This window comes from Schistocerca cancellata, chromosome 5 (genome assembly GCF_023864275.1).
Source record: "Schistocerca cancellata isolate TAMUIC-IGC-003103 chromosome 5, iqSchCanc2.1, whole genome shotgun sequence".
Classification (NCBI taxonomy): domain Eukaryota; kingdom Metazoa; phylum Arthropoda; class Insecta; order Orthoptera; family Acrididae; genus Schistocerca; species Schistocerca cancellata.
In genome coordinates, this window is record NC_064630.1 from 488,351,853 (window position 1) to 488,368,315 (window position 16,463).

At 44.2% G+C, this 16,463-nt stretch overlaps 1 protein-coding gene and 1 pseudogene across 1 annotated transcript in view; one reads left to right on the forward strand and one right to left on the reverse strand.

Annotated features, from left to right (window-relative positions):
- Positions 1 to 16,463, forward strand: part of LOC126188618 (opioid-binding protein/cell adhesion molecule homolog) — a 342,397-nt gene that overhangs the window by 289,292 nt on the left and 36,642 nt on the right. The gene's annotated exons all lie outside the window — the stretch shown is intronic.
- Positions 7,375 to 7,492, reverse strand: LOC126189072 (5S ribosomal RNA; annotated as a pseudogene).

Below are 16,463 nucleotides of genomic sequence, written 5' to 3' on the forward strand. Positions count from 1 at the left end.
GTACGAAGCCTTCCTCTCATTTGCCGAGAGACAGTTAGAATAGCCTTCAGCTAAGTCCATAGCTACGACCTAGCAAGGCGCAGTTAACCATATCTGGAGAGAGTCTTACTTGTATTCACCATAAACGATGTATACCAAAAGGATGGATTAAAGTTAAGTATTCCCAAAGCAACGTACTTTTCTTATTAGCATTCATTGAGCATCCTGTTTCAGACTTCACGATATTCTGGGTGAGATTATAGCGTGCCTATTCGGCCATTCAAAATAACACTGTGTCGGCACTTCTGTCAACACATAACATACAGAATACGGACTGAGAGTAAATCGAGGAAAGTCGAAAGTAATGAGGAGCAGCAGAAACGAGAACAGCGAAAAGCTTAACATCAGGATTGATAGTAATGAAGTAGCTGAAGTTAAGGATAATGTACAACTTAGGCAGCAAAATATCCAATGGCGGACGGAGCAAAGAGGACATCAAAAGCAGATTGGCTCTGGCAAATAGGGTGTTCCTGGCCATAAGAAACCTACTAGTATCAAACACAGGCCTTGATTTGAGAAAATAATTTCTAAGAATGTACGTTTAGAGTACAGCATTGTATGTTAGTGAGACATGAACTGTGGGGAAACCGGGAAGGAAGAGAATCGAAGGATTTGAGATGTGGTGCTGCAGACGAATGTTTAAGATCAGGTAGACTGATAATTTGAAAGGAAACAAATGAGTGGAAAACACTGAGAAGGAGAACGGACAGGATGGTGAGACGTCTGTCAAGACCTCAGGGGATTAACTTCCACGGTATTAGAGGGAGGTGGAGCTGGGAGAAACTGTAGAGGAAGGCAGAGATTGGGATACGTCCAGCAAATAATTGTGGACGTAGGTTGCAAGTGCCGTTCTGAGATGGAAAGGTTGCCAGAGGAGAGAATTTCGTGGGGGCGGGCTGCATCAATCCAATCAGAAGACTGATGACAATAAAAAAATAGTTTAACACAGAAATTCAGCTCCTATGATATTACTCGCAATGAAGATTTTGCAGTTGCTACGGAGCCGGCAGATTCATCGTGCAGGTCTGGTACACACTGAATGTATCAGTCTGACGGCAAGCAGCGTCATAGGAACAACATAGTTTCAAAAAGAAGTAGGATAAGCGAAGCTACTCTATATGTTCACTCAGCTTTATGGAGCGAATGTTCAAATAAATTTATTACAAATACATCTCCTTTCATGTTTTTAATACAAAGTCGATACATTTTCATCATAGCACTATTTGTTCATAGGAATTCATGAATCTAGAAACTTTGGCCTACAACATAACCGCATATGCTTAGTATATTTCGTTAACTTAATTCTGTTACATTTGCTTCCAGGCAAAAGAATTCGTAAGAGTTCAGGTTTTATTTGTTGGTGCAAATAGAAAATTTGTTTTCATTCGCCTTTTTTATGTGTTTTATGACCTGAAGGCACATCAACTGATAATTGGTCCAAAAATGTTTACTAGCTCAAAGTGTGTTTGTTTTTCTTTGTGTTTCCGTAGGGTAAGAATAGTACATGTTCTATACTTAGTTTTTGTGGGTCTTCGTGTGATTCCTTTAGTGCTGAAATTCTAAACACTGATTTCACTCCTTTTTCAATTAACACTCATCGGTTCTCGTATGTTCCAAAATTTATGAAAGCCTTTGACACCCTCCTCATCGAAAGATGTCACGTTATTGTTGATGTTTACTTGGACAGCGGTGCTGGTTTCACGTAGTGTAGCACTACGTGTTGCGAGTTCATGTGGTGAGGAGCAGATGTAAACGTACTTGATTTCTTGATTTGGCGTGAAGGGGGAGGGTTGTTTTGTGTGTTTTGTGTGTGTGTATGTGTATGTGTGTTGTGTGTGTGTGTGTGAGAGAGAGAGAGAGAGAGAGAGAGAGAGAGAGAGAGGACGGCACAGGAGGGTTGAAAGCAAGGAGAAGGCGACAGAGTAAGCGGGAGGAGGCAATGAAATGATGAAAATGATGATGTTTGGTTTATGGGGCGCCAAACTCACGTGTTATTCGAATTTGACATTATAAGTAGTAGTGGGTGACCGTATGCCCTTCCTAGTAATAAATCAGTACTTAATTATAGAGCTCTATAACCGGGAGTATATTTACAATGTTCAGCCGATTTTTTGTAGGCCGGTACGTCGGTACTTTCTCCACCGTTATAATGATATATAGTTCTATCGATACATCGAGATCTGATAACAATATATTTTCCAATTATCGATATATCAGATAACCGATATTTGTAAAAAAAATCAACAGTCATACTTTCTAGTGCTACGGAATTTGTGTACTCCATCTGTCTGCGTTTACTGCTGTCATGTCCAAGTGTGAGAATGTTTCTAAAATGTTTGCGTAGCGTGTATCTGAGGTATGTACCTGTGCCATATTCGCGTAGATGAACGCGAGAAACAGCCAAAATCCACATCCACATTGGCTGCCACACCGGCTCCCGTCGGTAAGCCACCACAACTCCCTTCAAAACTTGGGAAAAATAGGAAAAATAGATGCGCGTTCCGACTTCAGTCCCGCGAAATCTTGTGGAGATTGCAGTGGTACGCACTTGTCCAATGCTACGATGTCATTCCAGTCTCAAGTCGCTATGATGCATGCCGTGACAGTCGACTGAAAACAATGAATCGGGGAACGACAAATTTTTCAGCGATTCTGCCCAGTGTTCAGGATAAACTACGATGTGTAGCACCCCAGAAGGTACGTTTATGACATTTTTAACCGGTGTAATAACGTCTATCGACTTCAAGGTAAACGACCTCAGATTATCCGAAAGAGTTGGCTACTAAGTTGTCTTCGCGTGACTCCAATTTTGTAAATGGCTCTCCTAGTACCTTAATAGTATAGTTAACGAGTTCAAACGTATTTGCGTGCACGTATATGCACGTTTTTGGTGCATTTCAGCGCGGCAAATTCGACCTCTAATTCGCCGTTAGCAAATTCACAATACGCTCGAAGTTTTACTCGAATGTGATAAGTTTTTAATTTTTGATCCACAGAATTAGATCCACCCTTTTAATTTTGTACTTCTGACATCGTATTACTTATCATCTATTCAGAGAATTGAAAAAGAACACAGTTCTGTGGGTTTTTGTATCGATTATTCTATTATGTCCAGGTTTTGAACGAGTGGACCGAGTGTTCGCAGGGAGGTTCGATTAGGGGACAGTGTATCTCCCTGTGTCCCTGAAGCGGGCGCTTTAGCGTGTTCGGCTATTTGAGTGGGATACTCTATCGTCTAGGTTACTACTGCAGAAATAAAGATCAAAACTTGTAGTACCAAGCATCCGACTCCATACATTAACTCTCAGTTCTCCCTGATTTTCCACTTTAATAAGCTTTATGGTTTCTCGACAGTCCAATAATGCTTGTTGTTTGTATTTACCTGTTCTTCCTTTGAGAAAGAACATTCATTGGAAAAAATAACGTCCAAGATGGGGTTTTCATTGGTGAGAATTCCCATGGAATTCTTGGAAGTGTACATGAAACGGATGTAACTGTCGACTTGTTAGAATGCGATGTGTATTGGTTTTAGAATGCCAATATTCTGTTGTCGTACACTCGCTTGCGGATTCATTGCAACCGAAGCGAGAATATTAACTTCTGCGGCTTGTATGAGTTCTTCGACGACTGCGTAACGTTGGGTTGAGATATTCTGCTTTCTGAAGCAACGAAAGACGAGAAAATATCTATCTAGTAGGTACCCACCAGAGTTCCTCTACCTGATTAGCATTACGCCTACAGTCAACCACAATAAAAGAAAAGTAGTGTTGATACATGTACATCTACGTGATTACTCTGCTATTCACAATAAAGTGCCTGCCAGAGGGTTCAATGAACCACTTTCAAGCTGTCTGTCTACCGTTCCACTCTCGAACGGCACGCGGGAAAAACGAGCAATTAAATTTTACTGTGTGAGCCCTGATCGTGACGATATTTTCTGCCTATGTAGGTGGGTACCAACAGAATGTTTTAGCAATCGGAGGAGAAAACTGGTTATCGACATTTCATGAGAAGATTCCGTCGTAACGATAAACGCCTTTGTTTCAATGATTGCCACTTCAATTCAAGTATCATGTCTGTGACACTATCTCCCCTATTTCGCAATAATAGAGAACTGCCCTTCTTTGTACTTTTTCGATGTCATACTTCTGTTCCACCTGATGCGGATCCCACACCGCACAGCTATACTCCAGAATAGGGCGGACAAGCGTGGTGTAAGCAGCCTTAAGTAGACCTGTTGCACCTTCTAAGTGTTCTGCCAGTGAATCGCAGTCTTTGGTTTGTTCTACCCACAATATTATCTGTGTTTTCGTTTCAGTTGAGGTTATTTGTAATTGTAATCCCTAAGTATTTGGTTGAATTTACAGCCTTCAGAGTTGGGTGACTTATCGCGTAATTGAAATTTAGCTGATTCCTTTTAGTACTCATGTGAATAACTTCACACTTTTCCTTGTTCAGAGTCAATTGCCACTTTTCGCACCATACAGATAACTTATCTAAATCATTTTGCAAGTCGTTTTGATCATCTGATGACTTTACAAGACGATAAATGACAGCATCATCTGCAAGCAATCTAAGATGGCTACTCAGATTGTTTCCTATGTCGTTAATATAGATCAGGAACAATAGATACAGTTTTTAACCAAGGAATGCCTTTACCAAACGCATCATATCGTTTAAAAGTACCAGTCGACTCTACTACATGTATCTGTATTGCAAATAAGAAAACGTTGTTGAAATTATTGTTCTGCTAACTTACATCTGCCATTGATAAGTACCATTTCTGCCTTTTGTTCTTGATGCACATTGTACTCACATAGACCTTCTGCAAAAGACAATTGACTGAATAAACGGTGTGAATTTTCCTTGCGTACTAAACCGTGCTGTCACATTAATGTGATCACCCGTCAGTAGCCTGAACAACTAACTTCTTTAGCACGGAGCGCTGCAAGACGTGCGGGGAGGGAGTCAGTTAGGTTCTGGAAGGTACCGGCAGGGATAAGCCATGCCGACTCAAGTGCCGTGGCCAGCTGTGCTAGGTTTCTCGGATGACACTTAGTGGCGCGAACTGTCAGAGCGAGGTGGTCCTACAGCTTCTCGATTGCCTTAAAATCTGCGTAGTCTGAAGGCCAGGGGATTATAGTTATCTCATAGAGGCCTTCTTTAAACCATGCATATATAGTGCGAGATGCGTGACACTTTCCATTGTCCTGCTGGTAGATGCCTCAGCGCCGAGGAAAAAGCAACTGCATGTAAGGGAGAACATGGTCCCCAAGCACAGATGCATGTTTTTGCTGGTCCACGGTGGTTTCCAAAATGACGATATCACCCACGGAATGCCATTAAAACATTCCGCAGACCACAACGATCCCTCCGACGATGGTTGCAGGGTGCTTACTTTCAGACGTTTCACGATGATGAAACATAAAACGTGATTCATCTGGAACGGTCTCTCGTCGCCGCTCACTGGACCCTATTTGCAGTATTGGAGTGCAAATTCCAGCCTTCGCCACTGATGAACAGCACTCAGCGTGCGTGGTGCCTGAATCAGGCACCAGCTGCGGAGGCCCATATGTACCAACGCTCGCCGAATGGTCGTTGAGGAGACGCTGTTGGTAGCCTCTTGGTTTATATTGATGGTAGTTTGTTCTACAATTGCACTCCTATTCACCTGTGCGCATTTCCACAGACGTTATGGACCCCTGCGCTTCTAAGCCCCATAGTGCAGCACAGATGCCTCGGCTCTAGGTTTGGATAGCGTCATTTTGTCATACGCGGTATACTTTAACGACGGCAGTACGAAAACAGTTTACAAGTTTAGCCATTTCGGAAATGCTTCTACCCTGGGCGCGACAGTCAGTGATCATATATTCTGTATCCGATGAATCAATCCGTTTCCGAACTACGCCAACAACTGCACTGTTGTCCGCGCCTCCCCCCTCCTCCAGGATTTATTTACCTTCCACTGCTAGAGCTGCGCTGACACCTGCTGCCTGTTCAAAAATGACTCTGAGCACTATGGGACTTAATATCTGAGGTCACCAGTCCCCTAGAACTTAGAACTACTTTAACCTAACTAACCTAAGGACATCACACACATCCATGCCCGAGGCAGGATTCGAACCTGCGACCGTAGCAGTCACGCGGTTCTGGACTGAAGCGTGTAGAACCGCTCGACCACAGCGGCCGGTGGCGGATGATACATTGTTTACGACTGCCATTTCGCCTTTTCGTGTTCCAGTCGCGAATGATTTGTAGGGTGAACAATTGCTATTAAGCCTCTTTGAGTTCATGGTATTTTCGTGAGATATACGTATAGCATGGAAGCTCTTATCATTGGGCATCAACTCAGATGGCTCGGACATGTCCAGCGGATGAAAAATGATAGACTTCCAAGCCAAATGCTGTACAGCGAAGTGAGCACAGGTAAAATGCCACGAGGTGCCCCTCTCAAACGTTATAAGGATCAGTACAAGAAACATCTGAAAAACTTGAACATTGATCCGAGTAACTGGTCCACAATAGCAGAAGATCGAAGTCGCTGGCGCTCAGTTACCTCAAATGCTCTTCAAAACTTTGAGCTGGAACGTCGAAGAATGGAGAATGACAAACGCCGGACACGTAAACTCCTTCAGGCTCAGCCACGTCCTCCACCTTACATCAGATGTAATGTCTATGGCCGCCTGTTCCACGCTAGGACTGGATTGCTACGACACTTCCACGCCTGAACCATGACAAAGCAAATCTCAGGAGAGAAATGAAATCTCGGGTTCGAGTATCAGCCGACGACGACGACGACGTAGGAGGAAGCAATATATCGGTAACTCATCTAGCGACGTACTCTCCGGAACTTGCACAGTAAACCACACCACCATGCAGGATGCTTAACTTTCAGCAACTGCCACCGATTCAAAATCCCTGTGACGCTTTCGCACTTTCTACATGAAACCGCAACGAAACTCTTCTTTACTTCTTTTCTATTTCGATTATCAATCGTATCTGATACCGATCCCAGACTGGAGATCAGTATTTAACTATGGGTCGAACGAGTGTTTTGTAAGCATCCTCCTTTGTTCACGGACTACATTTCCTCAGGATTCTTCCAATGCATCTCAGTCTCATATATGCCATCACTCACTCCGTCTTCAGGTCACAAGTGGCCCACCGGGACCATCCGACCGCTGTGTCATCCTCAGAGGAGGATGCGGATAGGAGGGTCATGGGGTCAGCACACCGGTCTCCCGGTCGTTATGATGGTATTCTTGACCGAAGCCGCTACTGTTCGGTCGAGTAGCTCCTCAATTGGCATCACGAGGCTGAGTGCACCCCGAAAAATGACAACAGCACATGGCGGCCTGGATGATCACCCATCCAAGTGCCGGCCACGCCCGACAGCGCTTAACTTCGGTGATCTCACGGGAACCGGTGTATCCACTGAGGCAAGGCCGTTGCCCCCTCATATCTGCCTTACCCATGATTAATTTTATATGGTCGCTCCACCTCAAATCGCTCCGTATGCATGCTCTTCAATATTTTGCTGACGTGTCTATTTTCAGTGATTGTTTTACAGTCGGGTAGTCATACACTAATGGGTTCTCCTGCCTAAGTTTTCACTATACGTTACACTTATTTATGTCTCCAATCCCCACACCAAAACTCGATCTTCTGCAAGTCTTCCTACATTTTGTTACCATTTTGTAGCGTTGCGACCTCTCTATATACAACAGCATCAACTCTCGGAATTTGCACAGTAAAGGACACCACTATGCTGGATGCTTATCTTTCTGCGAAAACCCTCAAGGAGCTTCCGGCGTTATCAACTAGGACATTTGAACATGTTGTCAAAAGCACTGGTCCTGTAACACTCTCTTATGGCGTGTTAGAAGTTAGTTTTACCTCTCGATACTTCTCTACAATGGAAAATGACGTGTCCTGTTCACTAGAAACTCTTCAGTACAATCACGCAGTTGGACTGACGTTCCGTGGGCTCGAATTTCGTTCACTACACTGCAGCGAGGAACTGTTTCGACCTGGACACCTTTATCTACTGCTTTCTCAGTCTCGTGGACGAACAGAGCGGGATGAGTTTCGCACGATCGTTGTTTTCGGAACCCTCTTACAGTGGAGATTTTCGGTCTCCAAAAATGTCATAATATGCGAGCGTAAAACATGTTCCGAAATTATACGACAGACCGAATCAGAGAACTAGGACTGTAGTAATGTGAGTCTGTTCGACAACCCGTCTTGATCGGTTTTTTTTTTCCAATAACTGGGAAAAGCCTCGCTTCTCAAGAGACCTACAATACACCACTGCTAGAATACGGGCAAATTCTTTCGTATAATCTTCTAGAATCCCATTTGTACACCCCTCTCGGTCATGTGGTATTTACTTATTGAGGGATCTCAGTTGATTTTCTGTCCCTTGGTCACTTATTTCAGTATGTGTTATTTTGTCGTTTGTGTAACGATTTAAAGAAGGGACTACAGTGCGATCTTAAATTTTGGCCCACCTATAAGGTCTCTGTCTGGAAAGGTCATGGTGCTTGGAAACGGTGAGAAATGCTTGCACTCGATATATCTCTTATGGTCGACTTTTGTATCATATTTGACTATTTTATGCACAGAATTCCTAGCTACGTGCAGAAAAGCAAGTTTTTCTGTACCGGTTTTCAACGTATACTATCCCACATATCTTTCTTCGACCTTAACGAACTAGTCTGAATAGAACAGCAGGGCCTATCTTTACCATAACATCACCATCTTTGCCGGCCGCTGGTGGCCGAGCGTTTCTAGGCGCTACAGTCTGGAACCGCGCGACCGCTACGGTCGCAGGTTCGAATCCTGCCTCGGGCACGGATGTGTGTGTTGTCCTTAGGTTAGTTAGGTTTAAGTAGTTCTAAGTTCTAGGGGACTTATGACCTCATCAGTTGAGTCCTATAGTGCTCAGAGCCATTTGAACCATCACCATCTTTTCTCGTCTACTCCATTCTCTTGCAGTACTTTCCAATAACACGAACCCAATGCCGGATTGACCTCGCTCATTATTTCAGAGAACTGAAAAACTTCTCTGACCACCAAAGACAATGAATGACGAACAGGTGTTGGACAGAAATATGGAAAGGCTGCGAGAAATTCATGCTTGAAAGTAAATGCAGATTCTATCTAAGCATGCAGTTTTGCGCTGTTGTATTTGACCACGAACGATCTCAATACGTTCAATGTGTCAGTAGTGGTCAAAACATCGTTCTTTGTAGTTGTGATTGCATTCGAATATGGGCAAATTCTTGGTGCTTGTTTGGAGGGTGCTTGCCAAACCTAGATAGCCGAATTGTTTGTTGTTTCAAGAGGTACCTAACGAAGATTAATATCACATACAGGGAAAGTGGAGAAACGCAATCCGCTACTTTAAAGCGCGGATGAAGGTTTCTGTTGAGTGAACGTGAGGGACGGTCATTGAAGAGGAGAGTGAATAGAAGTAAGTGAGCGACGGCTGCAAAAGCCACTGCAGAACTGAATGTCACACTAGCAAACACTGTCGACACCAAAAAAAATACGAGGGGAATTCCAAAAGCAAGGACCTACAGGGCAAGCTGGAATTCCAAACTCACTTTTTAGCGTAGAAAATACCCCTAACAGAGGAACGTGGAGCCGTAGCCCCGAAACCTGTCCTATGGGGCGATGGAAAACAGTCGAGGATTCGTATGATCCTCACACATAATCCTACGTGGTCGACAGTCTCTGCGCCCACGTTGCCGTTCGAGTGATGGAAACGATATCCTAATATTCTAATGCTCGAAGAAAAGCCTTCTCCGTTATAACTGAACCACACCTGACCATAATCCTCTCAAAACATAAAATAAATTTACTTAGCTTCTCTGCAAACTGATTTTATATGTTCTTCCTACATCACATTTACTCCTTGACATTTAGTCCATGTGACTGAGCTCAGTGACTCATCATCAAACCCGTGTGCAAAAACGACAACAGCAGTTTCTAAAGATTTTAGGACACCCCAATGTAGGTTCGTATTTTGAGCAAAGGAGTTAATGTAGAGAAAACTGTATCGATGTGGATATCCATCGTTCAGCCCCCGGTATGTTTACTTTTAATTTTATGCAGTGGAGTATCCACGTCAAATTTATTTTCAAGCTTCCATTTCTTTAATGCCTTTAGCAAGTTAAAATAAAATGAGAAGCTTCGTAAAATATTCATATTTGTCAACTAAAGCGCCCGTCGAAACGGTACTACTTCTGATTGTGGGTAATTGTTGGTGAGAATTGAGATACACACTTCAACATTCCGATAAATTTATGCGCATTTTACCCCTCCCCCTTAACATTATTCAGAATTAATTTCTCTTTGGTTCGTGCTAAAATGAGTACGACTATTAATTACTGCGTATGTCGGAGGAAAAATAATTTCTGGAAACCTACAATTGCAATAAAACAATGTGAATTAGTTGATAAAGCTTTTTATTAATATGAGAAAACTTTCATAAGACGGAAGCATTATCTCCCTGGGAGAAACAACAATTTTACATATTTGTGTAGGCCAAGCACTGTGAAGATGACATAACTTATCGATATAATCGATTTCGGCCGAAGTGGGTAACCGTTAGAAATAAAATATGCAGAGTGGAGTAGCTGCCACCGCTATCAGCTGATATATACTCTTCTACGAGGCACACATCCAGAGCAGTTTCTAGTAATTTACGTTCTTGCAAGCGGATTCATCTAATTTATTAAAGTACGAAAATGCCAAGAAGATTTGGAGGAGCTTCAAAACACTACGGTGACGCAACGGCACGAAACAGTCATAAGTGAACTGAGACAAATTGGAAACAAATGACGTACATAATAGGCTACCAAGAAACTGCTTTTCCATGCCTAGATCAGTCTATACCCACAGACGTCTCGCGTATATTGGCTTTGTTTGTATGTCACGTGTGCTTAAAACACAGGATTGCGATGGTTGAAATCAGCACGGCACACCTATTCCTTCAGACTGGCATTTGTGCATCGTTACAGGCAAGGTCATCCCCATTCTACAACCCAGTACCGGGGAGAACTACAGACGTGCCCATCCTGGGAAACTCCCACCAACATCTTGGTTACACACCTCTCACCAGACTCTCTCATCGGCTTAGAGGGTTTGCTCTGTACGTTTTGACTGCCTGCCAGATGCATTCACCTCGAACCAAAACACCAAATGAACTAGCGAATATATTATCTGTGTACCATGAGCAGATCCAGGAATAACGCAATAATTTCCTGTCATGGAACGAATGGCATTTCAGCTTGTAGGGCATTTCTCACTGTTTCAAGACGCAGTTTATACTCGTGTTTCACGAAACATTTCATCTGGTCAGTCCTTTGACGTTCGGGGTTAAAACGCATCACAGGCAGCTCAGATCTCAGTCGGAAAAGGCACGCATACCACTACAAAATACCATCGCTACAGACTGCAGTTGTCGCAGCACCGAGAATTACTTACAGCAACGTATTTGCTACTTAAGGCAATACTTTCCTACAAGAGGACACTGGCGCCGTCACGTAAGACTCTTTATACAACAGTCTGCATTGTAACGCATCCTAGAGGCACCCGAGATGAAGAGACGGTGTGAAATACCTTGTCCAACCCCTGTTCGTCATTCATTGTCCTTAGAGGCAAGAGAAGATTTACAGTTCTCTGAAATAGTGAGGGACGTCAATTCGGCAATGGGTTCGTGCTATTAAAAAGGACTTCAAGAGAATGGAGTACAAGAGAAAAGATTGTGCTCTTATAGGAAAGAGCGGCCCTGCTGTGTTATTCAGACAAGTTCGTTAAGGTCGAAGAAAGATATGTGGGACAGTATACGTTGAAAACTGGTAGAGGAGGCAGAGTGTTTGAAAAAACAGTGCGCTTTACAGCACTTAGCTAGGAATACTGTGCATAAAACAGTCAAATATGACACAAAAGTCGACCATCAGAAATATATCGAATGCAAGCATTTCTCACCGTTTCCAGACAGAGAACTTCTAGAATAGCCAGCACATGAAGAGATCTCGATGCCTTCTTGGCAGAAAATCCTAAGACATTTACGTTTTATATCAGTTTAGTTAAACGGATCAGAGTCATCTGCCAGTCACCCTGTGACCATAACAGCATGAAACGGAGGTTGATAGAGAACAGACTGAAATAGTTAACGTCCGTTTACAAAACTGTTTCGCAGAGAAAGGTCGCACTGTAGCCCATCTTTAAAACGTTAGACAAACTGTAACGTCCCCTAAGAAAAATTAGTGCATTACTGTGCTGGTAAATCCCTTGCGTTATTTGATTTTCAAACAGCTGAGCGAAACTGAACTTACTCAGACATTTCGCTCTTTACCTATTCTGATCAACACTCAACTGACACACAATATTTTTTAGCGCAACGCAATCTGACTTTCAAAAATCCCTACAAAAGAATGACCCTGACTAACATTAACCTATACCTTTCACAAATCACATACCTCAAAAATCACATACCACCTTCGTTACTCGAACTACTACAATACAGCGAGCGCCACTACGGCCAGCTAAATAAAAGATTCAAACTACTGAAGGCACTAACTACTGATACGCATAGTTCATAGTTAGCAAATGAAAGATTTTGATAGAGAACAAACAATGTATTTACCTTAATAGTGTTCAAAAGTCGTAATATATATAGCAGTTCATGACATCCATTCTTATAAATAGACTGTTTCTGATGGACACACGTCCAGATATCCGCTCTCAAAAATCCGCCATCTCACTTCCCCACATCCACCACTGCTGGCGGCTCACCTCCAACTGCGCGACGCTACGCGCTGTTAACAGCCAACTGCCCAACACTACAATAGCCAACAACAATGCAAACCAGCCAGAGACTAGACACAGCACAGCCAGTGATTCTCATACAGAGCGCTACGTGGCGTTACGAATATAAAAACCTAAACAGCCTACTTACAAAACGACAAAATAACACGCACCGAAATAAGTGACCGAGGGATAGAAAATCAACTGAGATCCCTCAACAAGTAAATACTACATTCCCTCAGAATTACCTTTACTGAGTCTTTGAGAGAGCCGACCATGACAAAACCGTTACTCTTTGAGTGGAAGTTGTATCCGACAGGCGAAATACCCTCACACATCAAGAAGAATTATAGAAAAAGCAATCGTAATTTACACCTTTGGTGTACTATAATAACATTTATTTAACAAAATCAACTGGTTTTGAGAATGAAAAATTTTCAAATCTTTAGGCGTATCCTCGCAATTTTGTATAGTCAGTCTGTGTGGTTGTATAGATTGTACGTCTACCATAAATACAAGGTGATTCAAAAAGAGCAGATTTCAGTTCATTACAGAAAAAGTACAAAAGACAGAAACACATTGCGCGTGTCACTGGATATAGGAATGCTGAATGTTCTATGTTCGCACAGATACTACACCATACACTCAACATGAGCACCATGCGCTGCTCTACATTGCTAAGCCATTTCACCCCACACAGGTATCAACAGGTCCTTCCTTACTGAATCGACAGCTTCAAGAACTCGGTTTCTCAGCTGCTAAAGAGTAGCTGTCATAGAAGGGACAAAAACTGTCTCTTACGTACCACTACAGAAAAAAATGGCAAGGTGTAAGGTCTGGTGACCCGAAAGGCTTGCCCACCTCTTCAAATCCAACGTTATGAGATGGTGAAGATAACGCCACACCTCAAGGTGAAAAAGGGGCAGGGTCCCGTCACGTGTGAAAGTGAAATCAAGGAATCATTGTGAAGGTGAGGAAACAATCAAATGTTCTGCATGTCCAACTATGACATTCGTATAACAGTCGACTCCGCGAAAAACGAAGGTCCATAAACTCCGTGAACAGGAACGGGGCAACACTCAGTTTCGGTGAGTCTCTTTCACGTTCGTAGACGACGACAGGATTTTGTGACCCTCTAATTCTTACATTGGTTTACTATACACGATAGATGAAACGTCGATTCGTCCGAAAAGATGAGTCGTTCGAAAAAGTGATGGGATGACGATGTGCACGTTTACAGATGGTGATGCTTTCGCGTGCTCGTGTTGTAAAAAAGCAATGCATCGCCAGAGATCTCATTTGCACTCAGGTGATTAACGTGGTTTTCGAAGTGATTACTGTTGCACGACGGGAATTAAGACTTTGAACGCGGAATGATAGATGGTGCCAGACGCATGGGACATTCCATTTCGGATGTCGTTAGATAATTTCATATTCAGAGATTCAAAGTGTCAAGAGTGTCCCGAGAATACTGAATGCAGGCACTTAGTCTCACCACGGACAACGCAGTGGCCGCCGGCCTGCACTTGACCTAGAGCAGCGGCGTTTACGTAGAGTTGTCAGTGCCAACAAACAAGCAACACTACGTGAAATAACTGCAGAAGTCAATGTAGACCGTACGACGAAGGTATCCGTTAGGACAGTACTGCGAAATCTGGCGTTAATGGGCTATTGCAGAAGGAGACCGACGCGAGTGCCTTTGCTAACAGCGTGACATCGTTGCAGCACCTGTCCTGGGCTCGTGCCGTTTCGGTTTGACCCTAGATTACTGGAAAATCGTGGCCTGGTCAAGCGAGTCGCCTTTTCAGCTGGTAAGAGCTGATGATACGGTTCGAGTGTGGCGCGCACCCGACAAACCCATGGGCCTAAGCTGTCAGTAAGGCATTGTGAAAGCTGGTGATGGCTCCGTAATGGTATGAGCTATGTTTACATGGAATGGGCTACGTCCTCTGGTCCAACTGAACCGATCTATGAATGGAAATGGTTATAATCGGCTACCTGGAGACCATTCGCAGCCTTTAATGCACTTAATTTTCGCAAACAACGGTGGAATTTGTATCAGTGGCACTAGACCATATCGTTGGACATTTGGTTTGAAGAACAATGCAGGTAATTCGAGCGAATCATTTGGACACCGAGATCATTTATGGGACGTAATAGAGAGGTTAGTGAGGGCACAATGTGCTACACGGGCCAGCCTTTCGCAATTATGGACGGCTATAGATGCAGCAGGGCTAAATATTTCTGCAGCGGAGTTTCCGCACTTCGCCGGCCAAAAGTTCAAAAATGGTTCAAATTTCTCTGAGCACTATGGGACTTAACTTCTGAAGTCATCTGTCCCCTAGAACTTTGAACTAATTAAACCTAACTAGCCTAAGGACATCACAAACATCCATGCCCGAGGCAGGATTCGAATCTACGGGCGTAGCGGTCGGGCGGTTCCAGACTGTAGCGCCTAGAACCGCTCGGCCCGGGCCAAAAGAAAGTGCGACGCGACATCAGGAGGTGTTCAATGTAATATCACCTGAGTGTAAGTATTCATTATTCGGTGAGAAAAACGTGGTCCAAGGAGCGAACCGTGGGGCCTGGAGAGAGCATGCCCTTCCACGGTCACTCATCTCACCGCAAGCTGATTCGTTAGCATCCTGTTTTGCTGTCATTGTCGAACCATAGTTCCTCTGTTTGAGAAATAATGTATCGAAACCTGCGGTACTGAATAACTTGCAAAACTCAAGCTGTGTCAAAACGGCCACTTCAAGCCGGTCCATGGCATATTAAATCAGACTACGAGGGAAATTCCGGGACAAGTCTATCCCGGTAGCTGTCAAATGTCAACTACTTTACACAGAACTACAGCGCAAAGTCTTAGCACTAGAATCGAGAAGAGGTCTTAGTTTCGCTTCGGCTATTTCGTCGCAGTACTAATAATGTAGGCGGTCTGGTGAAAAGAGATGTGACTTTTGGTGAGAGCGCGTCCGCCCGCGCGCAGACGGGCTTCCGCTCTCCCACCCACTTCATGAAAAAGGAAGCGGCCGCGGCTGTAGCCCGTCAGGCGGGCGCCGCTCTGATGACGCCGCCGCCCCTGGCCGGGATGGCCCACGTACACTTTGCATGAGACGCCGCCCCGCCGCCCACGCGAGGGCCGCGTTTTTCTACAATGAGCGCCGGCCGCGGCTACCTGCATTTTTAACGCCGGGCAGCGCGGTGCTGCGCGGACCACCCGGTCAGTGGCTGCAGGCGGCCGCGGGGCCGCAAATCCCCCGCTCCGCACAGGTCGGTGCGTTGCGTCACGTGACGCCCCGTGTCACCCTCACTCCGCTCGCAGCTAATGAGGCTCGCTCGCTTTGTCCGTCCCCGCCGCGTCACCAGCTATCCGGAAGAATTTGCCCGACGCGGATGAAGTCGCACCCGTGTCGCCTCGACAGGGACGAATTGCGTCAGCGCAGGAAGGGATCTGTCGGTGAGAAGCCCGTACGTTGTGCCGACGCGTCCAAAGCAAAAAAGAGTAAAGAGCATGTAATGTATAACACTTAATACAGGGTGTATCAAAAAGAATCATCCGACTTGCCACATCTATATTTCTGAAACTAAACGACATATACAAT